Genomic DNA, 15,000 nt, shown 5'->3' on the forward strand with positions numbered 1-15,000 from the left:
TAAAATATTCCGATACGCATTATCAATTTCTGACCCACCTGAACAAAGGTATAGACTTCTGAGCTTTGAATTTCACATGATGCTTCAGCCAGTGTCCCTGGACGTGTTTAGAAAATGAAAAGACTTGTTAACATATACAACTATTATCAACCATAAATTTTTAGCTTTGCAATTGCACCCAATACGTGGTTATTGAAATACTTGACTGTCACAGCGGAATCGCTTCAAACCCTGATTAAAGGGAACAATGATCTTAGGATGACTTGAAGCTTCTGACTTCGTGGCTGGGATGCAATATGCAATAACAAAGCTTTGCTGGCAGAATTGTATACTTCTTTATTAGAATTAATTTTCACCAGCCAGTCATATCCGAATATTGAGTCTTTGTTATATATAAAGATAGGTGAAAATAGGTTATTTACAGGGTGAGGCCTAATGTAGCTAATGAGGGAAGCCCTTGTTTGTAAGGATAAGAATGTTCGTCTTATCACACTTATAATCAGAGGTGTGTCTGTAGGTACACATATATATTTATGGTGAAAATACGCAGGTACTGTTTGTTTATAAATATTTCTCAAAATTAGCTTAGCTCAGTTCTACGTCATACATGCTACTCCAGCACTTACTTCTACACCCTGGCAGAAAATTTCCATTACCTTGTTGCACAAGACACTAATTCCATTTTAACATTATGTATATATATAATAAAAAGCAGAAACAGTTTCAAGCTGTCACTTCCGGGATGGTATAAAATTACTCATTCCACATTCACACATGCAGCCCATTCGAACACACACACACATGAATACATATCTATATATAAATAATATATCTCTAAGGAAAGTACCGTGAGACTAAAAGTACCATATACTTGTATTCGTAAATTTCATGTTCAATCTACGGTAAACTAAGAAATATTTAAGAATACGCAATGATAAAATATAAATTTAAAAGTGAACCTTTCTATGCTTTTCAACTAAATAACTGTAAACAGAATCACATGAATGAATTTCGAAACGAAACTGTCAGCTCTTAGCTTGATGTGATCTCTATCTATTGACCCCGAATTAAAGCCCACATGCGAATAGGTCGACACTGAATTCTGATTATACGGTCCGTCAACTGAATTGTATTCACTTGCAGAGGGAAGTGAATGGATATTGGCAACTCCTAATAGTTGCGAACAGATCTCTAGTGATCGAATATGAGGAAAATATACTAAAATATCAATGTTAGTTCACTAGTATCCATAACCATTCACAGTAATTTTAAACTATAAAGCTGTGGTTCCAACTATTTGTTTGAAATGATGGTCTCAAAATTCTGATTGTAAGTTATAAAATAGCGGGCTGAATAAAAACAAAACCATATACTTTTTAAGCTTTTGCATTTTCATGTTGACTCTCTCTCTCTCTCTCTCTCTCTCTCTCTCTCTCTCTCTCTCTCTCTCTCTCTCTCTCTCTCTCTCTCTATATATATATATATATATATATATATATATATATATATATATATATATATGTATATATATATATATGTGTGTGTGTGTGTGTGTGTGTATATATATATATATATATATATATATATATATATATATATATATATATATATATATACACACATACATACACTAACCACACATATATACATACACACAAATATATATACATATATATATATAGAGAGAGAGAGGGGAGAGAGAGAGAGAATTTTATGAAGAGAAGTTTGGCCCATGAACCTTTTCATGTGTTTTTGTAATGTGTTTATTAATCAAAATCTATTGATTTTAAATTTCGAATGCCCGTTACAATCATATACTGTATGTCTTCAAAACCAAACCAAACCAGCACTTGGCTTTCCTCAACAATTTTGGCACCAGGCTCCCTCCGAGAGGAAAAGTTAAGAGAGCTGCTGATTGCTTCTTTATTGAATTCTGATTGGCTGGCTAACGACCTCTGTCTAGTTGCTATCGTGATGAAATTTACAGACAGTGGAAAATGTATATCAACAAAGAGACAGTAACGATTACTGCTATTATTATTATATGTATATTTTCTTTTCATTTCGCTATAAGCATGCGGTTATTTAAATGCTGCTTTGTGACGAACATATCAAATTAAAAAAAAAATAGTTTCTGTATATGCTGTCCTAGATTATTATGTTTTGCTTGGAATTTAATTACAGTACCATTATCCATAATATTAACGCTGGGGGATCCTTTAATAATTATAGAACATTCCTTTTGTAACAAGAATTGGTAGCACTAAGCAAAGATGATAAAAACATTTTAAACAGGAAAAGTATCTGTTAAATATTATAATGAATTGCACCACAACCATTGAGGATCATAAAATCACAATTATTTATACCGATATTAATCATAATAGTCAGTCTTTCACTGTTTATTATCATCATGAAGAAAGAAAGAGAGAGCGAAGTATACAGATGCCATGCTAAGTCACATACACACATATAAAATTGCTTTTAGCTTATGGAAATAAAGTGTTGGGCTATGTGTCATACTTCTAGGTGTAGTGGAAAATGAAACACAACGCTGGATAAAAAAAATTTTCTTTATTTCCTGCAACTCTGAAAACGAATCAGGTACGGACTAGGACGAAAATCTTACGTTAAGAGTAAAAGCGAAGTCAGTTAACAGACAGAAGTAATTTAAACCTTTTTGCAATATTCGTTCTTGTTAACCAAAAAAAGAATTAAAATGGTTCATGGCTTTCCGTGACAATAATCTATAAACGCTAAATCGAATATTTTGAATAATGGCAAAAATTAAATGAGAGGATGACGAATTCTTGATGCAGATGATATGATATTATATAGCAACAGTGTGATTGCTATTACCATAGAATGACAGGGAACGTTAATGATGATACGAAGGTATAAAGCGAAATCCGTTCACTGAGATCTTTAGCTTCTTGTAACCACAGCACTATGTATCGGCACATTAAAATTTAGGAATAAATAGGGCCAATCCGTTTTTTCTTGTGGCAATTGTTTTTATGTGTGTTAGTGGATCTTAGCCTTAATGTTTACCATATAATAAGACCTTATTGTTGGAATACTATATTGGACGACATTCCTAACACTAGTAAAAAAGAATTTATTAAATTTATGCAAAAAAGATTTGATCAGAGAGAGAGAGAGAGAGAGAGAGAGAGAGAAACATTTGTAAACCTAGGGATAATTCTTCAATGAATGGGAAATCAGCCAAGAGTAAAACGAAAAGAAATTACTTGTGTGAAAAAATCACATTTGTTTTGAAACTATTATGAACCACTAAGTTTATAGTAGCATGTTGAAATCTATGTTAAAGCATAATTTTTATCACGAATTGGTCAGTCATTGCTCAGGGTACAGTTTTATATTGAAGAAAATTCAGTGAAGGGAACCTTCAATACCACAGACGAAAAATACCAATTTGAAAAAATAATTTTTCACTTGATTTTGCAGAAGCAACCAATGATACGGTTCATTTATATCCAAAAGTAACAAATACTGATTTTTGTTTGTTTGTAAAACGGAGAAGAATGAAGAACAACTATAGTTATTATATGGTGAAGGAACTACCAATTTAAGGTCGCCAAAAGACTATAGCCTTTGTTAAACTACCTAAGAACTGCATGAAAAAAATTTTATTGAAATGAAGATTGTAGCGGTTATGTTTATTAGTTAACACGCTAGGAAAAGAACATCAAATGAATCGTAAATTTGTCGGATATGTAAAACGGAAACGTAGAATGAACGGAGGCCATAGAATATCTACGAGGTAATCGGAGTAGAGAAAAACGTGTCAGGAAAACAAAAATGTGGGTCTGTTATGCCGGAGTCTTTGTGAGGAAGGGAAATAAGGGCATGAAATATGTATGAAGGGATGAGAGAAGATGCTTTGGAGATTAAGTGGTCGTGTAAAAAGGATGATGAAGATGAAAGAACGGGCTCCGGATTCTATAGGGAAGGACTAGGGAGGAGAGGCAAGGGTGAAAGCATGGCTTAGAATGGAAGGCTTGCTGAGAATGGTGAAATTCAGAAGGAATTATTTGGATGTTTAGGATTAATTAGGAAATTTTATTTCTGGTTGAAGAAAGGCTTATAAAGAAACTATATAAATGTTTATATATATATATATATATATATATATATATATATATATATATATATATATATATATATATATATATGTGTGTGTGTGTGTGTGTGTGTGTGTGTGTGTGTGTGTGTGTGTGTCAGAATGTGCATGTGTGTGTGTGTGGGTGGGTGTTTGCGTGCGAGTGTGTGCGTTTCATTATTAATTTAGAACTACCTTTGTACGCACATATGTTCAGCATGAATATCCTCTTAATATCGCATTCAGTTCACCTTGCAAACACATACATCCGAAAGTAATTATAAATGATATATAGGAAAGTGATATTATGATCCGAAATAGGTAGTTACATATTTGCAAGTATTTATGCTAACTGCCCATTTAAACATCCTGAGTTACAAGTGCATGCTCAAATATCGCTCTTAAGTACTTTTATTACATCGCTTCTATTAAATTCTGTCTTCATGAGGAGGGTGTAGCAGCTAACTTGGCGACGTACATAGTACACGTAGAATTCTCCATACTTCTTTCAACATAGATTTCCTTTATGAACATGGAACCCCACCTCCTCCCACCCCCAACCCCACCGTGTTCAGTTTCTTATCAGAAATTAATCAAGAATCACTGTATTATCTCTTTTGTTTCAGATTCACATGTTGCCACAGGGAAGTGCTGGACTGACCTTGGATGCCTGTGCCGAGTGCGTCTACTGCACCAAACTTGCTTAGATTGTAGCAATACACCTTAGGCTTCAGTCCCGTGATCTACTATTGGTGAGTCTTTTGACAATGAGCATATATTGAGCTTCATTGCTTTAAATTACTGATGCAATTAATTCCTTCTTGAACATATTTTCCATTGACTCTCATTGGTAAGTAAATTACTTTTCAGTGCTGATACAGAAGCTGATTGATATTTCCTGTAGTACGGGTTTCCTTTCTTATGAACAGGATATAAGAAGTGTTGTGTAAAGCAGATATTTTCTTAATAAGTAATGCAATAATAATGTTAATTGTTTCTGATGCCACACAAATAATGGCGTTAGAATTTTAAAATTATAATTTTCATAATTTACGTCATAATATTAGTTATGATCATTTTTTTCATTGCAGTTTTTTTAACCAACTTTGGCATGTGTTGATGTTTTATCATATTTTTTGTGGAGGATAATAATGTCATTTCGTAATTACATTTTCCTCCTTTCGGTGTATAATCTACTAAAGACAATATTCTTTTTCTCTTTCTCTCGACTTGGCGGCTAGATTTGTTACCAGCTCTTCCAGGTTCTTCAGGTCGTGTACCTGCATAGCTAGATAGAATACCAGCTCTTCCTGATGCTTTGAGGTGAGTACTAAGTCTACTGGTTTGTTAAACATATTCGCTGGGGTTTTTGGTGGTTGGTAGAAGGTACTGCAAGATCAAGTGAGAAAAAGATATGCCCCTGTCAAAAAAGAAAAAGAAAATATAAGTGAAGGGAGGGGAGACAGAGGTTATGCTGCATAAGGCACCGCACCACCAGCCGTAATTTCACTACCCTCACAGCAGGTGGGTCGGGGAAGGGGTGAATTCTTGGTTGGAGGTCCAGTACTGGGATACTTTTTACGTGCAGTTACACGTCTGGTTCCTTAACTTTTGGGTCTTTTGTGGTCTATTCAGCTGTAAAGGGTATGAGAGTTGGTTCCTCTCCTTTTTTTTTTTTTTTTTTGCCTGATCCATTCAGCTACAGGATATGGGGAAACGAGACAGATGTATGGCTATGTGCATGGTGTCGTGGCAGGAGCCACTGTACCACTAGCTGTGATTTTATCATCCCCACTGCAAGTGGTGTGGGAGGGGGTGAATTCATTATTGAGGGTACAGTGGCGCCTGCTGTGATGCCATGTATGTAAAGTTGTACGTCTGTTCCCTTTCCTTATGCACCTACTGCGCGGAATGGGCATCAACCTGCTGCTTCGTTGGTCTGCAGTTTGGGTCCCTGTTTTTGGGGGTGGGTCAGTCACTGGTGACTCCTTATAATTTAGATATCACCTCAGACCTATTTGAAGGAGGACTAAATATACTTACTCTTTGCAGATGTGGTGAGGAGGAAAAGAAATCATGTTTAGTGGTGCACTGGTGCCTGTTGTTACACCAAGCATGTGCAGTTGCATATCTGGTTCATGTCCTTGAATGACTTAAGTAGCTGAATTAACTCAACATCAACCTATTGCTTCTCTGGTGAAGGGCTCGAGTACCTGGGATCTATTTTTAGGTGGCAGTGCTTACTTCAAGTCATTATATAGACTGAACCATTCTTGATGAGGTTGCTCCTAGTTTGTGCCCACTGTTCTCTGCTGGGTTTGGGATGGGAGGACTGTGTGGCCACGGGAACCTCACCCTTAGGGGCTCACTGGAGGGGAAAAGCATTCTAAGTATGCACCATTTTCCTTTCTGGTTCGTGTGGTGCTGGAGGGGCTGTACGTAAGCCCTCACATATTTATAGCAGTGATAAAATCGATGCAACACGGGTCAGGTCATTTGCCCTTCCTTTACTAGGGAAGGATGGCGGGTACCCGGGGAGGGAGGGAGAGGCAAAGCTCTTCCTGCCTGGTCAGGACACGACGCCTTAGGGCAGATAGGTCAGCTTAAGGGTAAGGTGGGCAAGCATACATATGGGTTAAAATAGAGAATGATGCAAAGCTTCCCTGGCCAGGCCAGGGGAGGTTAGACTAGGATGCATGCCAGTTGAAATGTGACCTTTTTTGCTTTTACGCTGACCGTAAATTCTATAAAAGTTCCGAGTTTGGCGGATTTTCGGTTGGCGAGTTGCGAAAAATAGCCCACAATGCTAATTTGCATGCTTACCAACAATTTTTCAGTGTGGTTGGAAGTCACACGTCCTGAGCTAATTATTTTGGGGGACCTATATCCTGCTGGCATTTGGCATCTTTGGTAGTTACTCGTCCATTTACTGACAAATCACCAAAACCAGAGCGGCTCAACTTTAGCCTATTTATCATACATTCATGTCTTCCATAAATTCATTAGGTACACAAACGATTCACGACGATAGTAAATTCCTTGATATAATAATTTGTTTTGATCACATTCTATTTTACTGATCAATTTTACTGTAAAAGAAGTTAAGACTTTTTATGCCTATTATTGGTTTGACTGGCTGAAAATTGTTCAGGCTAGTAAGCTTTTTATTGATTCCAAAGGGATTTCTTCAGATTTTCTGTATGTTAAAAGGCCAAAATTAACGATATAACTCATTGGGTGAAAACAGAAATGAGATGTCATGTATTCATTAGCAATACACAATGATTTTTAGTTTGCTTCAACAAATGTCCAGATATTGAAGTAATGTTATGCATTAAGAAATATTATTACTACTCAACAACTTCTACACTACCCTCATTCCGTCTAAAAGATAAATTCACTTACAATAATGAAAATGGCGTGTAATAAACATTTTTCAGTGACCACCGTTTATTTCATAATTCATATGCAGTGCAGTTTGCTTCGATGTCACGAATTCTTTTTGCATTTACCGTTAGAACTATCAGCATCGCAACAAGTAATCTATTAAGTTAGAATGATCAATTAACAATAATTTCACTAGAGTTTACAAATCATCAATGAAAATAATCTTAAGCAATCATTTAAATTATTTTTCATTCGGTTCTCATAAAAATATGCAAGTAAGTTTAACATGTAATTTTTTTTATTTAAAACTCAATGCGTCTAGAAAAGAATGAAGTTCAGTGACAGTTTTTTACTATCACGGAAGTTCTCATATACAGTATATCCTAAATTGAAAAATATGTAAAACCTTTATGCATTTGTGTCATCAAAAGCTAATCACAAGAAAATTTAAACTTTTCCGCTTATTTACCTTGATCACAAATTTAATCTCTCTCTCTCTCTCTCTCTCTCTCTCTCTCTCTCTCTCTCTCTCATATTATCTCCACTTCCACTGGACTATTCGCCAAACAATGAGAGGAAAGCATTCAGCCACTCTGCGTAAAAGTTGATGCTCAGCCAGACCTTAATTATCATCTTAATTATGGTCGTCCCTTTCATGCTTAAATGAAAACTTGGTCATGTTAAGCTATTTCCTGTCTTGGCTTTGAGAAGGGGAAGGGAAGTCTCGTCGGGTCTTTGATCTCGGGACATAACAAGTACGTGGGAGAGGACAGGCGTAGAAGCCTAATCTTGACCTGAGAGGGAGAAAGCAAAGATCAACAACAGAAAGGAAAAATAAGAGGAATAAAATGTGACTAACGACGCGGACGGCATGCCAGGGATTTAACTTTAGTTATCAAAATTTTTTTTTTCGTTATTTGTACTTTATTTTTCTGAGGATCATAACGATCTCATTTCTATCTTTCGCGATCCATCCATTCGTACATACACGCATACGTAAACGACAATGAAATCCAAGAGGAGATGTACCGGTTGCAACTGAAAAGTGTTTTAATAGTTTACTGTATGCGAATTATAGGGAACCTTTGGCTGTGGTGTGCTGGATTACCCAGACTTGTCAATTTCCGTTCAACGATTACCCTTATCGTTATAGCTGTCACTTTAGTGAATGTAGCCGACGCACATCCTTGTCATTTCCTTATATAGTGGAAGGTTAGAACATGAATTCCATTCTGTTTCTAGTAGCAATACGTTTCAGGGATTACTAGCTTTTTCACGCAGATGTATATGTCGGTAAATGTAATTGAAACTAAGTAAAACAACTAAGCACAAAATAACTATCTAGGTGCTGGCAGGTTGTTCATTTTCTTTTTGCGGCTGAGATTAATCAAAACTCGAAACTGGTGGTGGGATTATTTAATAATACATATTCGTCATGTAGCGCTGATCGAATTTATTGCCCATGTAAAACCATTAATGTTCTTGTTAACATTCAGTTATGAAAACATTTTGAGCCTTTTTGGCATATAATTTTATGCCTGTTTGTATTTTACGTTACTTCATACCTCTTTTTTATATGTTTTCACGCAGCTGTGCTTTTGTCATGCTCATATACCGTGTCTCTTTTGTCAGATATATCTTTATCTGTAGAAGAAATGAATATGCTTTGCTTCAGATTGGAATGATGGCATGCACTGTATAATTCGTTTAGGATAAATCAAAGATACATTCACTCAGTAATTTAATTTTCATCGAACAACTGCCAGCATTTAGTTGATGAAATTGTCCAGCCCGATAGAGAGGGGAATTTATAATATCTTTTATCATAAAATTTAAGGTAAAATAATTGTAAGAATCCTTTCAGAAAAGTTAAAAAATTAAATCTGAGATTGTTAGCTCTCTCTCTCTTTCTCTCTGCATTTTGTGTGTGTGTATGTGCACGCGCTACGAAAAGAATTGTGGAAAACTAATCCAACAGGACTCAGAAAAACAAAGCCCAGCTAGAGGGAGAGAGTGATATAATAAATTCAATTTCCTTTTATCCTTGCCTGTGACTGGAGAGAGGGAGTGGTCAGAAGCAGGAAAATTCGGAAGGCAACTAATTAAAAGCGTGCGGAGTTATCGGATGTGGATCTCATTTCCAAAATCCTGCCTAATTAGGTGATTGTAGCACCCCCGTAGTTCCCATAATACAGCTTTAAAACCTATTGGTAGTTTGAACTCTTTTAAAGGTATCGTTTTTGCTTTGCATTCTTTGTCTGCTTTATTTACTCCTTTTATCAGTTACGTTGTTTTCGAATATCGTATCTTTGTTTCCGTCAAATGTCTACCTGTGTGTCTCTCTCTGATGTCGATTTGAAATTTATACAGACAATTACATTACGCACATACATGCATGCATATAAACTACCGACTGGTAACGAAGCTATTCAAATACAAAATGAGGGAGTAAATGGATAAAACGGAAAAATTGAATGGTGTCAAGTGATCCACCCTGTTTTTGCACAATGAAAAGTTAAATCGACCATAATAATATGCCAAATAATAGTGAATATTAGGGAAAAGTACGCTGAATTGATTGTACTCCTTAACTGCGAAAAGCGCAAATATTACAAGCCTTTTCAGAGCTTACCTCTTTGTTTTCTCTTTTTCTAATTTACTTTCTATAAGTCAACTTAATCAACCTCAGTACAATGGTTATAGTAGGTTTAATATTTTAATATTAATTTCTGTGTTTGCAAGACGAAACAGTTTTTCACGGGTGCAATATTGTCATTATTCTTGAATGTTTCTGTAGCCACTTAATTTATTTTCACTCACAAGATTGAACTTATATGCATGTATTTTAAAGAAACTGTCATTAGAGAACCTTTCACTAATACTATACCAGTTTCCCGCACGCTAATCGTTGTAGATACTTGTGCCATAACACCAACGACACTGGTGACAACTATCTAAGACTTCTCTTGTCAGAAATCTCGACAGTCAGCAACCACATTAGTTCCTGATCATATGAGAAAAACAGTTATTATTATTATTATTATTATTATTATTATTATTATTATTATTATTATTATTATTATTATTATTATTATTTATTATTATTATTATTATTATTATTATTATTCATAGTTGCCTGTCTTGTGGACCTTCTGCATTATTATTCGTTATGAAGGTGTAGATACTAAGTCACAGGCTTTGACTTTACAATAATTTTTTTTCCTTATTGGTTCATAATATATTCTAAAAATGGTGGTCACGAACAAGATTTCCCCTCCATCCAAACATCCGTCTTGCCTTATCATACAATCTTTTACCCAAAAGTAACATATAAGAAATGTGTCTGTGCGTGAGACAGTTAGACATAAAGTTTAAGTTTTTTTTTTCAAATATTATTTTCCAATATTTCTTACTATATGGGCAATATATACGATCAGCGCCATATGACGAATATGTGTTGAACAATCCCACCATTTATTTTGAGTTTTTTTTTTTTATATTTCTCCCGCAAAAGGAAATGTACTATGAATCTTCCCGACCGCAGTCATATAGTTTAGCGAAAAAAACAAATCTGATTTAGTCTAAAATGCAAGTTTTTAGCTCCACGGTCATATAATGCTTCATTGTCTTCTAAGTAATCATTTGTTGCTCAGGTCACTGCCATTTACAACCTTCAACTTTATTTTTTGTGTCAATTTTACGTCTGAATTTCCATTTCCACGTCACTTCCCCTCAAGAATAACATCGGTAGCGCGCACAGCAGAAAAAAAAAAAACGCTAGTGTTGTGTTGGTAATATAATATTTTGAAATGTTTCATGCATTTCTTCACATTCCTCCTTGTGACAGCGATACTGACGCTCCTCAGACTTTGATTAGATTCTCTTCCTAAAGCCGGGTTTGTACCACTGCGCTTTCGTGGCTGAGTGACTGTGACTCCCGCCGGACTAAAATGGCCTGTCCGGGGTTTTCCTGTTTTGCAGTGACCTCCTTCACTTAACGAGGAAATATCACTTTCAGAGACTCTCATGTTTTTCCCTTTTCTGCAAGACGCTTGGTAAACCACACCGTTTTTGACATCGCCAAAAAGGAGTTTCTTTCCTGGCAGAGAAAGAGAATAGTTCTAGTTTTTTTTTAAAGGTGTGGATATTTTTATGTTAATCTTTATGATTCCAACTAAAACATGCTGGACAGCTTTCCCTCGCATACTCTGACGCACACACGTACACAAACGCGCGCGCCCACGTACACACACACACACACACACACACACACACACATATATATATATATATATGTATGTATGTATGTATGTATGTATGTATATAATGATTGTACGTGTGCGTGAATGTATATATATAGCATGAATGACCAGTTAATTTTGCTGTATTTGCCACATCTGCCGAAATATATACTTACTAGAGACTTAGAACTGAACGAATGGTGGTAAGAAAAGAAATAGTGTAATAGTTGGATAAAAAATAGAATGAATTAAACCATTGGTTCACTATTTTATATACAATCGTCAATTCATTTTTTTTTTTGCAAGCAGAGACCTTAATTTCTTATCACCGTAGCGTGAGGTGCGTGAACGTTAATCATAATCATTAATTGCCAATTTTGAAAATCCTTCCAGCCATAATTTTGTTTTATTATTTATGTTGAAATGTAACAGATATGCCAACCAAAGTCACTACTCTTCTGTTTTTCTGTTGCGTTCTTTGTAATTTGATATTTCATCACCATTGTATCTCGTTTTCCACTTTTAAAAACCGACATCTGGTCCCGTTTTTATTTTTCATTTCTCCTTTCGTAAATTCCCTTCTGTATTTTTAATTGTACCACGTTTATTCCCCACTGGTATCCTACCTTAACAATACCTGCATTTTTGCCTATTTATCGCTTTCGACAAGTACACGTGTCTGCAAGACATCATATACTCTCAGGGAGGTCTATCCCTGAACACCTTTGTTATCTTTGTTTAGATTCCCAAAGCTAATTTCCGTGAGTAGAATTTTTCACCTGTAACGTCTTAGTCCTTTGTCCACAGGAAGCGAATTCAAATAGTTCATTGTCTAGAGGCCCCCGCACTTGTTGAGGCGACGGACATTCTTGATACTTTTATCGATACCAATGGGGGGCCACACTTCCCTTTTTATGCCCATCAGGCAAACGTTTCAGGTGAAACGCATGATGGAGGAACCATGAAAATATCATTGCCTCTCCGGTTAGGGAATCCGGTATTTGCTAGCGATATTGCTGACAGGCTCTTATGGAGATGGTTAAAAGATATATCACCTTTGTTTCCAGAAGTCACTCCTTCATGCCCAGAAAATGCTATGGTTGAATACCCGTCAAAATTAACGAGAGGTGTTTGCTCTCATCTTATTCCTTATTTGATTTTCGTTTTGTACTCGTAGAAATATTGTTAATTTTTAGTAAAGAATAGGTGACGCCCTTACCCAGCTTAAAATTACAGTAAGATTTTGTAAATATAGTTTTAATCGTTATTATTATTATATATATATATATATATATATATATATATATATATATATATAGATATATATATATATATATATATATATATATATATATATATATATATATATATATATATATAAAAGGGATTTTGATAGTTACAATGAGTATTTAGTATTTTCTTTATAGTATATTGGTTGAATTTATCAATATAAGCTCTTCGGATAAGGGGGAATAAAGTGAAGAAGGCATGCTTTCTATGTTGGGATTCTATCCCACACCTGCTAGGTTGGAGTAAGGTTAACCAGAGCGGGTTGGGTTAGACTCGTTCCCTTCCTTGTCTAAATTCACACTATCCCTCCCTGTCAATTTATTATTTATCCCCGTTTAAAAACATGACTGTGAAACGAGGTCAAGGCTATTTTTTTAAAAGACTGTAATTAAATTAGATAAAACAAAATCAAGTAAAAAATGCGCCGAAGTTTCTTCGGCGCAGTCGAGTTTTCTGTACAGCCGCTGAAGAGTATAATCAAGGTCACCGAAAATAGATCTATCTTTCGGTGGTCTTGGTATAATGCTGTGTGAGCCGCGGCCCATGAAACTTTAACCACGGCCCGGTGGTGGCCTATTCTGTATCGTTGCTAGAAGCATGATTATAGCTAATTTTAACCTTAAATAAAATCAAAACTGTTGAGGCTAGAGGGGTGCAATTTGGTGTGTTGTATGATTGGTAGGTGGATGATCAACATACCAATTTGCAGCCCTCTAGCCACAGAAGTTTTTAAGATCCGAGGGCGGACAGAAAAAGTGCAGACGGATAGACAAAGCCGGCCCGATAGTTTTCTTTTGCAGAAAACTGAAAAACTGATTTTATCTTGTTTCAAGATACAAACTAGAAAGACGGTTTCCTCAAAGTCATAAGCTTGGAGGACATCTTCAATAAACTGTAGTAACGAAAGTTGCTCCTAATAAATGCACTTCTAAGAGGGTTCTTTAATTAAAAACACGTTCTTGTTCCTTTGCTCTGTATTATCAGGAAGCAGCCTTTGTCACCACTGAAAGAGGAGAAAAAAAAAGGAAAATTAAAGAAGAGACCGGCAAATAAAAAATGAGAGGCGATAGTTCGTGAAGATTTTTTATTATGCCATCTAAATTAAATAGAAAATTAAAATCTGGCAGAAAATATTAGAGCTTAGAAGTGTCAGGAAGGATACATTCACCAAGCCTTGGAAAGTTATTCATTATTATCTTCTGAACAATTATGCCATCTAATTAGAAACTGGGAGGACATGAAGCAGACGTTAGCCATTACTAAATAATTTGTAAAACAGTTCTTTCATAAACATATACGCTTAAAAATGGGAAAAAAGTGAATTATTCGGAGTGCGTGCCCTCCAAAGTAATCTTAGGATCTCGGCGAACTGAGGAGAGGAAAAGTCGAAGAAAATATGAACAACACAGAATTGCTGGAAAGTAGGAATCGTTTTAATGTAGTCATTCTTTCAATTTGTTAGTAAACATCAAGGATAGTGCGAAATTCCCTCACAACTAGGAAATATGTATACATCTTCCCATTAAAAAATTTCATTACGATTAATTTCCCCACGATTGTTACTTGATGGTATAAGAAGGTTGAATGAGAGAAGACACTGGAGATATATATATATATATATATATATATATATATATATATATATATATATATATATATATATATATATATATATATATATATGTGTGTGTGTGTGTGTGTGTGTGTATATGTATCTGTATATATGTATATATATATATATATATATATATATATATATATATATATATATATATATATATATATATATTATATATATATATATATATATATATATATATATATATATATATATATATATATATTTATATATATATATATATATATATATATATATATAAAACCAGTGTATTCTCTCATTCAACCTTCTTTTACCATCAAATACTAATCGTGGAGAAATTAATCGTAATACTATCCTTG

General features: G+C 35.0%; 1 long non-coding RNA gene across 3 annotated transcripts in view; it reads left to right on the forward strand.

The window, feature by feature from the left end:
- LOC136843218 (uncharacterized) overlaps nucleotides 1-15,000 on the forward strand; it is a 674,464-nt gene that overhangs the window by 41,167 nt on the left and 618,297 nt on the right. For all 3 annotated transcript variants that reach the window (XR_010854485.1, XR_010854486.1, XR_010854487.1), the window contains exons 2-3: nucleotides 4,750-4,875; nucleotides 5,365-5,446. This is a non-coding gene — a long non-coding RNA (uncharacterized lncRNA). The remainder of the gene's footprint in view (nucleotides 1-4,749; nucleotides 4,876-5,364; nucleotides 5,447-15,000) is intronic.

This window comes from Macrobrachium rosenbergii, chromosome 11 (assembly GCF_040412425.1).
Source record: "Macrobrachium rosenbergii isolate ZJJX-2024 chromosome 11, ASM4041242v1, whole genome shotgun sequence".
In the NCBI taxonomy this organism is placed as follows: domain Eukaryota; kingdom Metazoa; phylum Arthropoda; class Malacostraca; order Decapoda; family Palaemonidae; genus Macrobrachium; species Macrobrachium rosenbergii.